Source organism: Carcharhinus amblyrhynchos, chromosome 20 (genome assembly GCF_965287045.1).
Source record: "Carcharhinus amblyrhynchos chromosome 20, sCarAmb.v2.hapA, whole genome shotgun sequence".
NCBI lineage: Eukaryota > Metazoa > Chordata > Chondrichthyes > Carcharhiniformes > Carcharhinidae > Carcharhinus > Carcharhinus amblyrhynchos.
In genome coordinates, this window is record NC_137343.1 from 45,997,621 (window position 1) to 46,012,036 (window position 14,416).

Below are 14,416 nucleotides of genomic sequence, written 5' to 3' on the forward strand. Positions count from 1 at the left end.
GCCTGTAGAGCCGAAGGGCCTGTTTCCTGTGCTGTTCTTTGTTCATCAGTGACTTCACCCGAAGGAGCAGCACTCCGAAAGCTTGTGATTTCAAACAAACCTGCTGGACTCTAACCTGGTGTGTGTGACCTTTTGTCTTGTTTTATTATTGTCACATGTACTGGGACACAGTGAAAAGTATTGTTTTTTCTGCATTATACTGGCAAAGCATACCGTTCATAGAGAAGGAAAGGAGAGAGTGCAGAATACAGTGTCATAGCTAGTATGTAGAGAAAGATCAACTTAATGCAAGGTAGGTCCATTCAAAAATCTGACAGCAGCAGGGAAGAAGCTGTTCTCGAGTCGGTTGGTATCTGACCTCAGAATTTTGTATCTTTTTCCTGAAGGAAGAAGATGGAAGAGAGAATGTCCGGCATCCTTAATTATACTGGCTGCTTTGTCGAGGCAGTGGGAAATGTAGACAGAGTCAGTGGATGGGAGGCTGGTTTGTGTGATGGATTGGGCTACATTCACGACCTTCTGTAGTTCCTTGCAGTCTTGGGCAGAGCAGGAGCCCATACCAAGCTGTGATACAACCAGAAAGGATGCTTTCTATGGTGCATCTGTAAAAATTGGTGAGTCGTAGCGGACATGCCAAATTTCCTTAGCCTCCTGAGAAAGTAGAGGTGCTGGGCATGGAGATGTATATCTACATAAATGTGCACAAAGATATAACCACTCATACATAAACACACCCTGATACGTACCCACATATCACACACAGGCAGAGTTGCCAACTGTGTTTAACTATATTGCTGGAAATTTCACCATGACTTGCCCCTACTTGTCCCAGCTATCAGTCAGCTATCCTTGTGATATCCTGTGTGCAGTTTTGGTCCCTGTATTTGCAAAAGGATATATTGGCCTTGGAGGGAGCACGGAGAAGGTTCACCAGGCTGATACCGGAGATGAAGGGATTAGCGTATGAGGAGAGATTGAATAGACTGGGTCTGTACTCATCGGAGTTTAGAAGGCTGAGGGGGGATGTTATAGAGACTTACAAGATAATGTAAGGGCTAGATAGGGTAGAGGTAGAGAGATTCTTCCCGCTTAGAAAGGATAGCAGAACTAGAGGGCACAGCCTCAAGATAAGGGGAGGGCAGTTTAGAACAGAGTTGAGGAGGAACTTCTTCACTCAAAGGTTGGTGAATCTCTGGAATTCTCTGCCCGTTGAAGTGGTGGAGGCTACCTCGCTAAATATATTTAAGTCACAGGTAGATAGGTTTCTGATAGACAAGGGAATTAAGGGTTATGGGGAGAAAGCGGGAAAGTGGAACTGATCCACTTCAGATCAGCCATGATCTTATTGAATGGCAGGGCAGGCTCGAAGGGCTAGATGGCCTAATCCTGCTCGTATTTCTTATGCTCTTTTGATACATCGTCTCTCTACTCTAATCGGAAAGCAAAATGACTCATCGTGGATGATGTTTGGCTCTCAGACAGGCAGACTTTTTCTCCCCCATTTTCAATATTTTTATATCGAATCAGGAGAAATGTTCGAAGATAATGACAAAAAAATCTTATTAAATCTCCCACTGACTTTTCTCCAGGGTTGCACAAAGCGATTTATTTCCCGGAGACTCCAGGCCGATCCTGGAGGATTGGAAACCCCATACACAGTAGTATGGAGTGAGACACGTCTGCTTGCCTACAGATGAGTACATGCCTCTGTGCCCAGAGGCAGACAGTCTGTAGCTTCATCCTGAGCTGTTCTCTTGGCAGTTTCTGTCAGTGATAGTACGTCAATGCCATCCAGTCTCAAGGCAGGATGAGAACACAGACCCCGAGTCTACCTCAACTGGACAGGGGGAATCAAAGCCCACTCTGTAGGTTTTAATTTGAACCATATGCTAAGCCAGCTGAGCTAATCGGCTCCATTGAGTGCAAGTGTAGCGAGCTAAATATACACTCGTAAACAACAATATATATACAGTCTCACTCGTCAACCCATCACCGTAACTTAAATTGATTCCTGGTCTCTATACCTTAAATTAACATGTTCATTTTGTCCCTCCCTGTTTGTGTGAGCTTTTTGAGCAGAACACATCCCATCTCCGTGATCTGTCCGTCTGCAACATAGAACCATAGAAAATTACAGCTCAGAAACAGACCTTTTGGCCCTTCTTGTCTGTGCCGAACCATTTTTTGCCCATTCCCACTGACCTACACTTGGGCCATATCCCTCCACACCCCTCTCATCCATGAACCCATCCAAGTTTTTCTTAAATGTTAAAAGTGACCCCACATTTACCACTTTATCCAGCAGCTCATTCCACACTCCCACCACTCTCTGCGCGAAGAAGCCCCCCGCATAATACTCCCTTTAAACTTTTCTCCTTAACCCATGCCCTCTGGTTTTTTTCTCCTGTAGCCTCAGTGGAAAAAGCCTGCTTGCATTCACTCTATACCCATCAAAATCTCATACATCTCTATCAAATCTCCCCTCATTCTTCTACGCTCCAGGGAATAAAGTCCGAATCTATTCAATCTCTCTCTGTAACTCAGCTTCTCAAGTCCTGGCAACATCCTTGTGAACCTTCTCTGCACTCTTACAATCTTATTTACATCCATATACTCTGGCCTATCCTTGGCAGCCGTGCCCTCAGTTACCTTGGTCGCACTTTCTGTCGTTGCCCCTGTCATAGAAATCATAGAACCCTACAGTGCAGAAAGAGGCCCTTCGGCCCATCGAGTCTGCACCGACCATAATCCCACCCAGTCCCTACCCCCATATCCTTACATATTATACCCACTAATCCCTCTAACCTACACATCCCTAGACACTAAGGGGCAATTTCTAAGCATGGCCAATCAACCTAACCCGCACATCTTTGGACTGTGGGCGGAAACCGGAGTACCCAGAGGAAACCCATGCAGACACGAGGAGAATGTGCAAACTCCACACAGTGACCTGATCCTGGAATCGAACCCAGGACCCTGGAGCTGTGAAGCAGCAGTGCTAACCACTGTGCTACCGTGCCGCCCACTGTCTCTCCACCTCTGTCTCTGCTTTCTCAGATCATTCTCTGGCCCGATCTGTGGGGTTACCCCCTCCCCGAATATCTCCTTTGTCAGCTCAGTATCCCACCATCCTCAACGGGGCATTTTCCTTTATACTAAGGATGCCATATAAAAACTCAGATTTCTACTGCTCTCTGTCTGTCCTCGCTGCTGTTATGGATATTACAGTAGGTGGCACACGTTCTATCTGTAGTTCAGATCCACCAAGGTGGAGAATATTTTATCATCAAATAACTGAAAGTTCGTTCTAGCTGCTTATTTTAAACATTACGATATTTGAATTCCTCAGTGACAATATAAGAAAAACTTTGCTGATTGAGTTGATTTATTATTGTCACGTATTGGGATACAGTGAAAAGTATTGTTTTTTTGTGTGCCATATAGACAAAGCATACCGTTCATAGGGGAGAAGGAAAGGATAGGGTGCAGAATGTAGTGTTCGCAGTTACCAATAGAGTATAGAGAAAAATCAGCTTACTGTGTGACAGGGCCATTGATAGCAGCAGGGAAGAACCTGTTCTTCAGTCAGTTGGTACGTGTTTTAAGACTTCTGAGTCTTTTTCCCGAAGGAAGAATGTGGAAGAGAGTATGCCCAGGATGTGTGGGGTCCTTGCTGCTTTTCTGAGGCAGCATGAAGTATAGACAGAGTCAGTGGATGGTTTGTGTGATGGATTGGGCTACATTCACAACCCTTTGTAGTTTCGTGTGGTCTTGGGCAGAGTAGGAGCCCAGACCAAACTGTGATACAACCAGAAAGAATGCATCTGTAAAAATTGGTGAGAGTCGTAGTGGACATGCTGAATTTCCTTAGCTCTCTGAGAAAGTAGAGGCATTGGTGGCTTTCTTAACCATAGCATCGGCATAGGGAGACCAGAATAGGTTGTTGGTGATCTGGAAACTTGAAACTGATATCAATTGTACGCTTCACACTTTCTTCTGGCTTCTGTAAATTACTTGCCTTTGTTGAACCAAATAGTTTTGCAGTGGCTGAACTTAGTAAACAGCACAGCACTACTTCGAATTATAGAACCTTACAGTGTAGAAGGAGGGCTCTGATCCACTGAGTCTGCACACAAACTCTCCAATAGACCATCTCACCCAGGCCCATAACCCCCACATATTCACCCTGCTAATCCCCTTCACCATCTTGGGACACTTAGGGGCAATGTAGCATGGCTAATGCATCTAACCTGCACATTTTTGAACTGTGGGAGGAATCTGCAGCACCCAGAGGAAACCCATGCAGAAACGGGGAGAACATGCAAACTCCACACAGACACCCAAGGCCGGAATTGAACCGGGGTCCCTGGCGAGGCAGCAGTGCTAACCAAAGAACAATACAGCACAGGAAACAGGCCCTTCGGCCCTCTGAGCCTGCGCCGCTCATTGGTCCAACTAGACCATTCTTCTGTATCCCTCCATTCCCAGTCTGCTCATCTGACTATCCAGATAAATCTTAAACGATGCCAGCGTGTCCGCCTCCACCACCCTGCTTGGCAGCGCATTCCAGGCCCCCACCACCCTCTGTGTAAAATACGTCCCTCTGATATCTGAGTTAAACCTCACCCCCCCCCTCACCTTGAACCTGTGACCCCCTCGTGTTTGTCACCTCCGACCTGGGAAAGAGCTTCCCACTGTCCACCCTATCCATACCCCTCTATTAGATCTCCCCTAATAGTTGGCACCACGGTGCCATCGTGCTGCCCAATAACAGTTAGTGGGACTGATGCATCGAAGTTCTATAAAATGAAATGAGAAAGGGGGGGTGCTAAGAAGCAGATATCCTGAGGATCCGTGTAGATTCCCACAGCAACACGTTGAACAAATTCCCCCTGGCAGAGGAGGTTGGTGACAGTTCGGGACTGGTTGGGTTTCCGGCAAGTAGGAAGCTGTGACCTGGAAGGGGATAGGGAAGGAGAATGGCTGAATGTCCAGGGTGAAAGGAGTTAGGACCAGGAACTGTTAAATGGAAGGGGTATCAGACATTGTTATGGATGTTGGTGGGAAGAGGTTGGAATAGAGGAGAAACATAGAGTTAAACTCAAAAGAAATCAGTGCAGTGGGACAGGAAGAGCCTGAACAGATGGGCCGAACAGGGCCATGGATCTTGGGAAGGAGGCAGAGGCAGGCGGTTTGAGGCCCCAGAGATGATGATGGCAGTGACGGTCCTGGAGGGAGGTGATATTGAGTGGTGGCCTCGACACAGACCGGGGGGGGGGAATCAGAGAGCTGGCGTTCAGCCTGCAGGAGTTTATTCACTAAATATCAACAGCATCTTCTCACCAGCAGATCGTTCCACAAGGATGGCGAGGTTCCAGGGGACGATGGGAATGAGCCAAATGCTGAGATTGGGAGGAGAGATAAGGTCAGAGGGAAGTGAATGGAAGGAAGGATCAGAAGGGGCTTTGTTGAAGTTTGCAGCTATTGGAACCTGAAAGGAAGATTGAATTAAGTATTTTCTTGAAGTGGCAATGAAGGGATGGAACCTTGGACCGGGATAGCTCAGAGACAGGGTGATTCACGGTGTAAGCATTATCGACGTGGAACCCCAAAAATAGGAACATCCTATCCTGCTACCCACTCACCCGCTGCTACCCGCTCGCCCGCTGCTACCCGCTCGCCCTCTGCTTGCTACCCACTCGCCCTTTGCTTGCTACCCACCCATCACCTACCCACTCACCCATCACCTACCCACTCACCCATCACCTACCCACTCACCCATCACCTACCCACTCACCCATCACCTACCCACTCACCCATCACCTACCCACTCACCCATCACCTACCCACTCACCCATCACCTACCCACTCACCCATCACCTACCCACTCACCCATCACCTACCCACTCACCCATCACCTACCCACTCACCCATCACCTACCCACTCACCCATCACCTACCCACTCACCCTGCATGCCTGCCTACACACTCACTCACCCAGCTACTCACTCACCCAGCTACCCACTCACTCACCCACCCACCCAGCTACCCACTCACCCCCAGTACCCACTCACCCAGAATTTGCAGTCAGTGCTGTAAAAACAGGGTGTGACCCGTCATCCCCTAATTCCAACTGAGTTTCGGGGGGTGGGGGTGGCGGGGGATTTGGAGGGGGAGGGATGGTGGTGGTGGTGCATTTCTGTGACACCTGGGATTTGAGATTTGTGAATCCCTGATGAAATCGACAGTAATGTTGAGTTGGGAGAATTGCTGTGTGTGTGGATGGAATTGTTACTGCCCAGAAGATGCAGGCACAGCTCTCCCCTCAGCACCACCCTGCCTAATATCACATCAGATAAAGACAGAGGACTGTACATTCATCAGAAAACCATCCTGCTCTGTTTACAGTATCACCAACCTGGAAGATGCACCGCGAATGGCCACAGTGACTAATGGTGTGGAGTTCCGCTCATGGCAAGGCTGGGATGCAGTGTGTGTCCGTGGGGAATCCAGTACTAAATCATTTGGAAACAACCTGATTTGATTTGTTTTTAACCCTCCTGATGATGCATTACTGCTCAGCGTGAGATTAGCTGCAGTTTCAGAGGTTCCAGTCTATGTACTTGGCTGAGGGCTCAATGCTGCTAAATTACCTTCGCCTGAATCCCACTTCCCTTCGGGTAAAAACCACCACTGCTCCCCTCAACTAACCAGTTGAGTAAAGCCCAACCACAGGGTGAGAGCAAGAGAAAGCAGCAGGAATCTGTTCCTGTTTCTCTCTCTCAGCCAGGCAAGGTTGAGATTAAAAAACAGCAATGTCAGCAACCTATCAACTGGTAATGGGGGAATGTAAAGAAATAAAAAGCAGCTAAAAGATTGGGTAAAAGCAGAATATTGATCTGACCAGTCAGGGAGCACTAAGTGTAGGGTGGCACAGCGGAACAGTAGTTAGCACTGCTGCCTCACAGCCTTAGGGACCCAGGTTCAATTCCCTGGGCCATTGTCTGTGCGGCTGTACATTCTCCCCATGCCTGAGTGGGTTTCCTCCAGATGCCTGGGTTTCCTCCCACCGTCCGAAAGACGTGCTGGATAGGTGTGTTGGCCATGCTAAATTCTCCCTCAGTGTACCCGAACAGGCGCCGGAGTGTGGCAACTAGGGAATTTTCACAGTAACTTCATTGTGGTGTTAATGTCAGCCGACTTGAGACACTACTACTTAAACTTAAACACTAATTGCTTTCATAACCCTTAATCTTGCCTAAAACATATTGTGTTATTGCGCAGGCTAAAATGCTTAGCTAACTTCAGAGATCCAATGACTATGGTCGTTCCGCAGTAGATGGTGACGCTGTGTTGCTGTGTTGTCATTACAGAGTTCTGTTGTATAAACACAAGGCACCTTGAGTTTGATGGAAAGTTTGAGGTCTGTGCTGTCTACAAATCAAACCTCATCCAGCTGTTTGTTTTTTTCCTTGAAGCCTTTCAGAAAATAACCTGTCCAAGACCTAATCATCGCAGAGCTGAGTGCAGTCATCGTCAAATAGGTGTTACCGGAGTTGAGTGCACTGATGTGAATAACACTCAGTGACACCCTGGCTTGCTCCAATGACAGACTAGCCTGTGTCCAATCAATGCAGGATTGGCAATTGACTCAGGGACAGGATTGAAGGGCAAAATACTGCAGATGCTGGGAATCCGTAACATAAGCAGACAAGCTGGCACAGTGGTCAGCACTGCTGCCTCACAGCGCCAGGGATCCCGGTTCAATTCCTGGCTTGGGTTGCTGTCTCTGAAGAGTCTGCACATTCTCCTCATGTCTGCGTGGGTTTCTTCTGGGTCCTCCAATTTCCTCCAAAAGATGTGCTGGTTAGGTGCATTGGCCGTGCTAAATTCCCGAACAGAGTGTGGCAACTTGGGGATTTCCACAATAACTTTGTTCTGTTAATATAAACCTACTTGTGACACTTAAACAATGCTGGAAAAATCCAACAGATCAGGTAGTGAGTGAAGAGAGAAACATAGTTAATATTTCCAGTCATTAGAACAGAAATAAGTAATAGAGACGTGAAAGGTTTTAAGCAAGGCAAGAGAAATAAGAACAAGAGGGTGGAAAGCAGGAGTAAGTAACAAGAGGGTTGATGGGACAAAGAACAGCACAGGAAACAGGTCCTTTGGCCCTACAAGCCCGCACCGCCCATTTTAACACTCAGTGTGTGCCTCATTCAAGTCTTTTGTCACAAGTACGAGGTAAAGGGGATGGGTGTCCAGCCGTATACTCACTGTTCCCCACTGCCTTAATTTTTACTATTACTTTTTCAGGAGGAAAGGCCTTACTGAAACAGTCACCATCTCACTGCCATCAAATCCTTTGGCACATCCTCAAAGAAAACCAAATTTTTAATGAATTTATGTCTATCCAAGTGCTCCATGATATTATCCTTAACTTTACCCACAATGTACAAATTCAGCCTTCTGTAGTTCACTGAACCATGTTTTCTACCCGAACAGGAATAGCTCTGACTCGAAGCGTTGGCTCTATTCTCTCTCCACAGATGCTGTCAGACCTGCTGAGATTTTCCAGCATTTTCTGCTCTTGTTTCAGATTCCAGCATCCGCAGTATTTTACTTTTATCTTAGTGAATAACATCGGCCTTTCCGCAGTGCCAGACTGCTCAGTGATTCCTGGAACATCGAAAATAGGAGAAGATATTGTCCTGAGGGCCCTTTGAGTCTGCTTGGCCATTCATTCAGCTCATAACTGACCGTCTAACTCAAATTCACCTCCCTGTGCTATCCTTAAACACTTAGCACTGCTGCCTCAGAGCGCCAGGGACCCGGGTCAATTCTGGCCTGTCTGTGTGGAGTTTGCACATTCTCCCAATATCTGCGTGGGTTTCCTCCGGGTGCTCCAGTTTCCTCCCACACCCCAGAGATAGACGGTGATGAATTGCCCCTTAGTGTCAGGGGGACTAGCTGGGTAAATACACAGGTTACAAGGATAGGGCTTGGGTGGGATTGTTGTCAGGGCAGACTTGATGGGCTGAATGGCCTCCTTTTGCACTGTAGGGATTCTATGATTTGATTCTATGAATTTATGATTCCCAATTGATCCCTTAGTATCCAAGAATATTGATTCAATTTTGAATATATTCCACAACTGAGTAGCAACACACTGACATAGAGAATTCCAAAGATTCTCAGTGTTCTGCCTGAAGTAATTATCTTCATTTCAGTTGTAAATATTATCCTCAGATATTCCCCCTTAGTTCTCGAGTCTCGAGCCGGGAGAAACAGCCTCTCAGTAGCCCCGATTGTCAGGGTATCGATCACCAGTGAGGGCTGATTTCCCCGAGGGCACGGTACCAACACGCTCAGTGGGAGGAGTTTACCTAACGTTCCCCCTGCCTACGATGGCCTGAAACTACCCCTGTCTACAACGTCCAGACCCTGGGAGACCGTGAGGGTGGCTGAGTGCAGCCGCAGGCCTGATAGAGTGGCAGCAAACGATGCTGCAAACCTGAATGAAAAACAGAAAATGCGGGAGGTACTCAGGCAGCGTCTGTGGAGAGAGAGAGAGACAGAGTTAATGGCTGGAATTTCACTGCCACACCCGGCCCGGACTCAGGGCGTGCACAGCTCGCAGAACGGTTAGTCTTGGGTGGGATTTTACCAGCCTCGCCTGAGTGAGGTTGTAAAACACCAGCCGATGTGTCACGTTGAGGTGACTCTTTTTCAGAGCTGGGCTAATGAGTCGGATTGCATTCTGGTCAAGGTCCTTTGACATCTTTTTCAAACACTTTCGGTGCGTCCATGTTGTTGCCTGTCCCTCAGGAAGCTCCTTCTCTCCAGCCCCGAGTCCCCTCCTGGTGAGTGAAGAGGAAATCGAGGTCAGACTGAACCTGATGAATACTGGATCACGATGGTGGTTTGTTACTCATTTATTGTAAATTAATCAGGATGCAGTTAGCAACGTTGGAATGTCCAGTCTGTCACGTGTGGCTCACACGATATGTGCAGATTTGCATAACCTGTCACTGATAATCCCAGGAAACACAAACCAGATGAAGGACCTGGAGGCCAAAGATCTCTGCCTGATTTTAATGCACATTTTGCTGAAGAATGAACATTCAGAGTAGAGTAAAAGTAACATTTAGTTTATAGAACATAGAAAAACTACAGCACAAACAGGCCCTTCGGCCCACAAGTTGCGCCGAACATGTCCTACCTACTAGGCTTACCTATAACCCTCTATCTACTAAACCCCATGTACTTATCCAAAAGTCTCTTAAAAGACCCTATCGAATTTGCCTCCACCACCACCGACGGCAGCCGATTCCACTCACTCACCACCCTCTGAGTGAAAAACTTACCCCTGACATCTCCTCTGTACCTACTCCCCAGCACCTTAAACCTGTGTCCTCTCGTAGTGACCATTTCAGCCCTGGGAAATAGCCTCTGAGAATCCACCCTATCTATTCCTCTCAACATCTTATAAACCTCTATCAGGTCACCTCTCATCCTTCGTCTCTCCAGGGAGAAAAGATCGAGCTCTCTCAACCTATCCTCGTAAGGCATCCCACCCAATCCAGGCAACATCCATGTTATTAGTCACAAGTAAGGCTTATGGTAACACTGCAATGAAGTTACTGTGAAAATCCCCTAGCCGCCACACTTCAGCGGCTGTTCGGAACAATGCACTCTAACCAGCACATCTGTGCGAGGAAACCAGCGCACTCGGAGGAAACCCACGCAGACACGGGGAGAATGTGCAAACTCCACACAGACAGTGACCCGAGCTGGGAATTGAACCCAGGTCTCTGGCACCGTGAGGCAGCAATGCTAACCACTGTCATCAGATCATCAGATGCAAGACAGCAAAAGTGACCCTTTTCAACTGTCAGTCATCACTGGCAGTTAACGGTATTGGGAGATGTGTACACTCAAACTGATGTGACCTCAGTTTCCAATTGATATCAATTCTTTGATCACAACAGATTCCAGGTTCCCTTCCTGAAGGGCCTCCAGTGTCTGGTGCTCAGCCATTCTCAGAATCTCTCTGCCTGTCCCACTTATTCTCCTTTAGCTTTCTTTCAGGAGAGGAAAAGAGACAAAAACAAGAAGAGATGAAGATGCAGCTAAATATGCTATTTACAGTCTGAAATCTCCAAAATGGACATCACCATTCAACAACCCTCCACACAGCAGACTAACTGTAATAGGTCCTTGGAGGCAGAAGTCCTTTCACCAAAATCCCTCCGTGTACATATCTGACAATAGCATACAGAGAGTTTTCAGTTTGCAGTCTACACTAGGAGTGCCAGAGGAACTGACACGCCTGGTTAAATACAAAGCAAAAGACTCTGACTGACCTATCAACTTGGAGGGAGCTCATATTCTAAGAGGCCAACCTCAATGGCCTGATTAAAGTAGTTACACTAAGCACCTGTTGTAAAACAGTCTTTTGGTTTACGAAAACGATGTTCTGATGACAGCCCCTCGACCCGAAACATTAACTCTGTTTCTCTCTCCACAGATGCTTCCAGACCCGCTGAGTATTTCCAGCATTTTCCATCTTTTTTCAGTCTGTGACTGCAGCATTGGAAGCCACCAGGCTGGGAAGACCTTTGCATTGCTAAAGAACAAAGAACAACCCAGCACGGGAAACAGGCCCTTCGGCCCCACGAGCCCACGCCACCCATTTTAACATTGTGAGTGCCCTCTTCTACCTCTGACCTTTGTCTCCAATTGGACTCCACAATAAAGGAATTTAAGTGTATCTATGTTTGAAATTTCCTTGTAAGAAGTCTGACAACACCAGGTTAAAGTCCAACCGATTTATTTGAAAGTAAACTCACAAGCTTTCGAGGTTCCCCTCTTCATCAGGTAAATGAAGGGTTCTGGCCTCAGACAGAGCATATAAAGCACAGTTTAGAGATTACTGATTAGATGCGAATCTTTACACCTAACCTGCTGTTCAAGTCCAAAAGTGGCCGACAATGTGAGTGGAAGCACTGTGAGTTTACCATCAAATAAATCGGTTGGACTTAAACCTGGTGTTGTCAGACTTCTTACTGTGTTTACCCCAGTCCAACGCCGGCATCTCCACATCATGAAATTTCCTTCCCAGTTAACAACATGCCCCATCACAGCAGTGCATTTGCTGGAGTCTGGGGGTGAAGGATCTTGTATCCAACTTGGGGTGGTTGCACTAAGATGTTGCATCCTGACTGCACAATGTGTTATATGTGGGATATATCGAGAAAGATGTGTGAAGGTTTGATGTGAGCTAACAGTAAACGTGGCCAGTTTGTCGGGGTTCGCTCTGGTCAGCTCACTCTATGCCTGCTATTGTCTTCTGGTTCAGTTCCAGGTGTTGTAGACATGGTGGTTGCCAGTTCCTGTTACGTACGGTTCAGTGCCATGCTCTGGTAATTCTTCAGTGGCATTAAGGCCAAATTTCCTTGCACACGTCATGGCACAGTGTGTTAGCACTGCTGCCTCACAGCGCCGGGAACCGGGGTTTGATTCCAGCCTTGGGTGAATTTCTGTGTGGAGTTTGCATGTTCTCCCTGTGTCTGCATGGGTTTCCTCTGGATGTTTCTGTTTTCTCCCACATTCTGAAAGACGTCCTGGTTAAGTGGGATGGCCATGCTAAATTGCTCCTTAGTGTCCCAAGATGTGTTGGTTAGGGAGATTAATGGGGTAAATGAGTGGGGTTACAGGGATAGGACGGGGGTGGGCCTGGGGAAGATGCTCGTCGGAGTATAAGTGCAGACTTGATGGGCTGAATGGCCTCCTTCTGCACTGTAGGGAGTCTATGATTCTACGTCCTGCAATAGAATGTCCACTCTGTCATCCTTATGGTTTGAAGCCATTCTTGTTTCTATCGAGCGAGACCTGGCTTGGGCCGATAAGTGGCAAGTAACCTTCGTGCCACACAAGTGCCAGGTAATGACCATCTCCAACAGAATCAATGAATGCCAAGGGGCAATGGTTAATGGCATTACCATCCCCGACTGTCGTCCCCCATCCCCGACTATCGTCCCCCATCCCCGACCGTCGTCCCCCATCCCCGACCGTCGTCCCCCATCCCCGACCGTCGTCCCCCATCCCCGACCGTCGTCCCCCATCCCCGACCGTCGTCCCCCATCCCCGACCGTCGTCCCCCATCCCCGACCGTCGTCCCCCATCCCCGACCGTCGTCCCCCATCCCCGACCGTCGTCCCCCATCCCCGACCGTCGTCCCCCATCCCCGACCGTCGTCCCCCATCCCCGACCGTCGTCCCCCATCCCCGACCGTCATCCCCCGTCCCCGACTGTCGTCCCCTATTACCATCCCCTACTACCAGCACCCTGCGTAACCGTTAACCAGAAGCTGAACTGGGCCAGCTATACGAATATAGTGGCTACCAGAGCAGCTCAGCTGTTTGGAAAACTGTGATAAGTAACTCACCTCCTGACTCCCCAGAGTTTATCCACCATCTAGTCAGGAGTGTGATGGAATATTCTCCACTTGCCTGGAGGACGGCAGCTCCAACAACAACACAGGAAGCTCGACACCATCCAGGACAAAGCAACCTGTTTGATCGAAACCCCATCCCCAAACACTCACTCCCTCCTCCGAAACCCCATCCCCAAACACTCACTCCCTCCACCGAAACCCCATCCCCAAACACTCACTCCCTCCTCCACCGAAACCCCATCCACGAACACTCACTCCCTCCTCCGAAACCCCATCCCCAAACACTCACTCCCTCCACCGAAACCCCATCCCCAAACACTCACTCCCTCCTCCACCGAAACCCCATCCCCAAACACTCACTCCCTCCACCGAAACCCCATCCCCAAACACTCACTCCCTCCACCGAAACCCCATCCCCAAACACTCACTCCCTCCTCCACCGAAACCCCATCCACGAACACTCACTCCCTCCTCCGAAACCCCATCCCCAAACACTCACTCCCTCCACTGAAACCCCATCCCCAAACACTCACTCCCTCCTCCACCGAAACCCCATCCACCAACACTCACTCCCTCCACCGAAACCCCATCCCCAAACACTCACTCCCTCCTCCACCGAAACCCCATCCACCAACACTCACTCCCTCCACCGAAACCCCATCCCCAAACGCTCACTCCCTCCTCCACCGAAACCCCATCCACCAACACTCACTCCCTCCACCGAAACCCCATCCCCAAACACTCAGTCCCTCCTCCACCGAAACCCCATCCCCAAACACTCACTCCCTCCTCCACCGAAACCCCATCCCCAAACACTCACTCCCTCCTCCTCCGAAACCCCATCCCCAAACACTCACTCCCTCCTCCGAAACCCCATCCCCAAACACTCACTCCCTCCACCACCGAAACCCCATCCCCAAACACTCACTCCCTCCACCGAAACCCCATCCCCAA

General features: G+C 48.6%; 1 long non-coding RNA gene across 1 annotated transcript in view; it reads left to right on the plus strand.

Moving 5' to 3' along the window:
* Positions 1-11,745, plus strand: part of LOC145356198 (uncharacterized) — a 35,150-nt gene extending 23,405 nt beyond the window's left edge. Inside the window, exon 3 of the long non-coding RNA XR_013889074.1 lies at positions 11,534-11,745. This is a non-coding gene — a long non-coding RNA (uncharacterized LOC145356198). The remainder of the gene's footprint in view (positions 1-11,533) is intronic.
* The last annotated feature ends 2,671 nt before the right edge of the window (positions 11,746-14,416 follow it).